The sequence below is a fragment of the Arachis duranensis genome, chromosome 5 (assembly GCF_000817695.3).
Source record: "Arachis duranensis cultivar V14167 chromosome 5, aradu.V14167.gnm2.J7QH, whole genome shotgun sequence".
In the NCBI taxonomy this organism is placed as follows: domain Eukaryota; kingdom Viridiplantae; phylum Streptophyta; class Magnoliopsida; order Fabales; family Fabaceae; genus Arachis; species Arachis duranensis.
Window position 1 is genome coordinate 11,338,031 of NC_029776.3, and position 5,803 is coordinate 11,343,833.

Sequence of the window (5,803 nt, forward strand, 5' to 3'; positions counted from 1 at the left end):
CTAAAGTTTAGCTAGAGCATATGTCAAGATTGTTATTAGTGAAAAATTTTAATTTTTTTAATACATGTAAAATGAATACATTAGAAGTTTAAACATTTTATATTTTTAATAAAAATTTTCATAATTAATAATCTTATCATGTGTGCTTAAAGTACAAGATAATTTGAGATAGAATAATACTAAAAGATCATTTTTTTGTCAACATAAACTAACTTTTTTAAAAAAATTATTTTAATTATCTTAAATTTTATACCCTAAATTATGAATTCTTAAATCTAAAAATTAAATTATAAATCTAAACTCTGAAGTAAATTAATATTAATTAATAAAAGTTTATATGTAATTGTCTTCATATTGTTAGTTAAAAATTATTAAATAATTTAATATATTTAACTAAATTGTTATTTAAAAACTCTTTAACTATAACTTTACATGAAAATACTGCATGCATGTGAGTGTTAACCATATTGACTAAATAAAAATTAGTTTCCTATATTTTCTTTTCGTGATATCTATTTTCTTTTTTTTTTGACAGGCTTTTCGAGATATCCATTTCTCTATATATATATTGACTTATTGAGAGGAGGGGGGTTGTGTCTAATATCGAAAGTTCCCTCATATTTGACGCGTCACTCATCTGGGCTAAATACTCGAAGATGGGCTTTGTGTAATATTGGGCCTATATTAAAGAAAAGCTATATCGTTTTGGGATCCCATTGGCAGTAAAAGATCTTCAATGAAGTTCTACTGGACCTTGTCCAAAAAATGCTCTACGGGCCCATATGATACCCGTAGCCATGTTTATAATTTTTTTAAAGAATCATCCTTGCTATTTCACGTCTCGACAACAAAAACAAAAATTATTGGCAGTTGGGAACCAATTTAATTTTTAAAAAAAGTTGACACCCACTGATAATTTTTTTAAGAAATTTGTGTATAAATTAATGGGCAAGAGGACAGCTTATAATTACATATTTAAAAAGTTACTTAAAATACTGGTTTTTTTACAAAATAAATGGCATAATCTTAATTGTCGCCGAGATTATTAGTTTTTATAATTTTATAAAGTATACAGACTAAATAAAAATTTACGATGTCTATAATATAAATAATATAGTCAACTTTGATAATTTATTTGTGGTGAGAATGAATATTGTCTAAGTTGACTATTTCAAATATACGTCCAAATATCGGTTGCGATTTGTGATTTCAGGTTCGCCAACCCCTAATCCACGCGTATAAGGACCAAAAGAGAAATTTTAATTATTAGGCTATAAATCGCTGTTAATTTAACGCATTAACAACTCAAGCCATTTGGATTCATTTGTCGGCTTTCAAAGTTTCAATATCAGACTTAATTAGACAAGTCTAAAGCAATTAAGAACATCATCCCTTCACCTAATGCACATTAACTTCACCTAATTGCGACCATCATGTGTTCATCGTTTACAACATACCAACAGAGCTTTGCTAATGCTTCTCTTAAGATTACTTATTACGCCAGTTTCAAAGAAACAGATTCCGAAACTACTTTTATTTTGAGGTTTCATTTAATAATTTATGGATTTAGCTCGGACACGTGTTAATATTACTAATAACTAAAATTTTTAAATATTTTATTTTCATAAATACACAATAAATATATTAAAAATTAAATTTTATATTTTTATATATTTTTAATCAATAATTTTAACATGTATTCCAAAATTGTAAGAAGAACACAGAGGGTGAGTACTTGCAAAAGACACTCCAACGCTCAAGTCAGTAAGTGTTTAAGAGGTATAAGAATTCTATGATTATAAAATGTTAAACATGAAATAAAACTTATTATGTGACCTCCTTTGAGATATAAAAATTGGTGCCTTTATAGGGGATTGATGAATAGAGTTGATGTTATGACCGTTGGTCATTAAGTCAGAATAATGGTTATTAAGATCGTCTGTTACAAACTTAGAATGAAAGTAAATAAAATCAAGTTATGACTCATAATGCACAAATAAAGACCGAGCTATAAGGTGACGGATAACAACCCCAAACTTTGTCTGTCGATCAAATGATCTAGGTTAAACTTAGAAAATAAAATGAGCTATAACTCGGTTAAAAGATAAGTGAATAATGATATAGTGAGCCTCTAAGTTTAGTTGGGTTATTATGTCGGTACTTATTCAAAAAATAATTGAGTAGTAAAAGTCATTCAATCAAGATAGTTGTATGGGGGATATTTTTTTGCTTGAGAATAATTTTTCATAACATGCATATAGCATTTGATTGTATGTGAACTAAAAAGTTCAGACATAGATATCCATTAACGGGATCAATTATATGATCCGATGATATAATAATTAATTGTCTTGAAAATTTTTTTGACCCACAACAATTTATTGATGAATTTCTCGTTCAAATCAATTAGTTATTAAATATTTACAATTTATATTAAAGGTCATATGACATGAATAAGATAAATTGTGAAAATAAATATGTATAAAATCGCAACATATATTGAATAATATATATTATAAAAGTACAAGAGTTCAAAGAAAAAAATATACCTTAAAAATTGATAATTGTAGAGAAAAAGACGACATATAAATGTCATAGATACCAAATGTGAATTACTTAATTTTATTTGTTAATATTATAACTTTGTTTCGTAGAATCTCCATTAACTTGTTAATAAAGCAATAAAATAATTAGTCATTTAATAATATAATAAATCTTGTTTAGCTACGAGGTATATTCTTTGTGCAAAAATAACAAATTTGCATGTTTATAACTATTTTTTGCTTAACTTTCTACATTAAAAAAATAGTAAAATAAAATTTAATAGTATAAGTTGAATAGAATAATAGTTATATACAATTGATATACAGTTGATTTTTGATGGAATCCAATTTTAAGATTTGAACTCATCATTACCGTCATTTAATTGTATAAATGAAATTATTAAAGCAATAAGAATATAATACATGATGAAATAAAAATTCAATTGACATGATTGTTATATGTCATTATTGTAAGAATATATAACTAGTAAATTAATAAATATAAATATAAAAGTATGTGTGAATAAAATATATAATTTTACTTGTTGTGTAAGTAGAAAACTTTGAAAAAGTTAGCAAAATTGATAGGCGAGTTTGTACTCGAATTGTTTGAAAGCCGAGTTTCTTCTCGGATCGATTGAAAGTCGAGTTTCTCGGATTGATTCATTGATCGATTATGACATGTGAAATATTATGATATGATATGTAAAAGTGAAGCAATTCAAATGTATAAAGTACATAATTTATAAAAAGTTACAATAAATTTAATAAGAGGTATTAAATAAAATCTTAAACAAGATTGTTGAGATCGATTAAAAAATTTGAATGTAAATCAAGTTTTATGAACTTGAGGGGAGTAGGAATTATTTTACTCATCTCTATAGACGGCGCCAATTGTTCTTGTGTGGATGAACTTCTGAGGTATATCTCGTCTTAAAGGAAATTGAACTTGTCTCTTCGTCTACAAAGAATGTATATTTCGGCAAGAAGAACATGGAGGGTGAGTATCTGTAAAAGACACTCTGACGCTTAAGTCAGTAAGTGTTTAAGAGGTATTATAATTCTATGATTATAAAATGTTAAACATAAAATAAAACTTATTATGTGGCTTTCTTTGAGATGTAGAAATTGATTCTTTTATAGACATAGGGTTGATGAATAGAGTTGATGTTATGATCGTTAGTTGTTAAATCAGAATAATAGTTATTAAGATCGTCTGTTACAAATTTAGAATGAAGATAAATAAAATCAAATTATAATTTATAATGCACAAATAAAGATCGAGTTATAAGGTGATAAATTATATATATAATAACAACAACAAGAATAAATTGAAGAATTTAATTTTGATGATTGATATTAAAAAGAGCTCTACACAAATATATGGTTAGATTTATACATATAAAAACCATTTCAAAAGGTATTAGTATAAATTTAGAAATTTATTTAGAGGATAAGATAATATTATATGAGCACATTTTTAACTAATCATAGATATTTTGTTTTTCTTTTATCTTAATTAAATTAAATTTAGTCTTAATTTTATTTGTTATCATGTTATAATGACATATGGTTGGTTTCTTTCATGAGATGGCCAGAGAATTAAATTCATTGACAACTCATTTATTTTTTGTTGGATAAATTGAAGACAATAAATTTTAAGGAATTTAATTCCTAATTTTATGTTTATTTTCCAGTAATTTTAAAGATCTTTTCATAGGTGGTAATTTATAGAAGTATAAATGGGTTATAGATGTTATGCAATGATAGAAAAAGGAAAAGAATTGCATGTGCGTGAGCTTAACTATGTCAAGAATTAAATTTTACACCTAACAATTTTGGAGAAAAGCTTTAGCAATGTTATGGAGATTTTTGAAGGTCAATTTAGTCATAAAAAATTAAAGATAATATATTAATTAAGTTGATCAAATATATCTTAAATAACTCAGAAAGTCATAATCAATAGGTAAAATTAACGGTAAGGGCATAAATTAGCTCTAAGGATATAAATTAGCAAAAAAAAATTTATTAGTTATAACATTTTCGTGAATCTCTCACTAGTTTGTTATTTTTCTCAAGTTCAAATATCGTATGATTATTCGTTAATTGTGTCATTAGTACGTCATCAATCGTTTGTTAGATAGTGACGGATTAATAATAAAAAATAATATAAACTAAAAATATATTATTAAATTATTAAACTAAAAGAATTAAATTAATAATTAAAAAAATCACAAGAAAAATTAAATATACTAACTTCTATAGCCTTGAGAATATAAAGAAGAAGTTTCATGCTTCATAGTCATCATAAATTCGATAACAGTTACTTATAACTTATTTCTCACTTTGTGGGGTGTCCCATATAATGGGGTCACACAGGGCTAATGACCCTTCGAATATATAATTGATGGTATACTATATATAATTCGAATCTCATTTTTCATTATATATATTGTGCTGTTTGCCATACTCTCCAACATGTTGTATCCGATAATGAATTTCATCCACCCCTCATCTATCTATAGAGCATGTGGTCACGTCTTTAAGACTTTTACAATAAAGATAGATACATGCCATGATTTGAGCAGGTCATGGACCATGTACTTATGTGACATATATCTTCTGTTGAAATGATTTTGTAGCTTTGCATAAGAATATTAAGATGCATTGGACTATTTCATGCATACCTTTTAGAGAGAGAAAAATAATAAAAGAGAGGAGGCGGAATTTGAATTTAAAACAGAATTCAATTACTTTTTTTCCCCCGAAAACTCGCATACAGTGTAAACCGTAAAGTTAATATTTAAAAATTATTAGATAATTTAATAAATTTAATTAAATTATTATTTTAAAATTTTTAATTATTAATTTTACAAAAAAATATAACTGCACATGAGTCATTATCTTTTTTTTGTTTAAATCACGTATATTGATGCTAAAATTTTATGCATATGACTGTGGGAGGCATTTACATACAAATGTCTAAAACGCATTTTTTTAAAAATATTTTTTAATAATTAAAATTTAATATATATAATCGATTAAATTGTATTATTTTTGTTAAAATTAGGTCGGATAAATTAATTTGACTGAAAAATAATAAAAAAATAATAAATTAAATCTTGAACTGATCTAAATTAATATTAATTTTTATAAAAAATAATTACAATATTTTTATTATAAAAAATGACTAAAATACTTCTATTATATATATATGAAAACTCTAAATCCTAATACTATGATGGCAAAGAAGTAAAGGA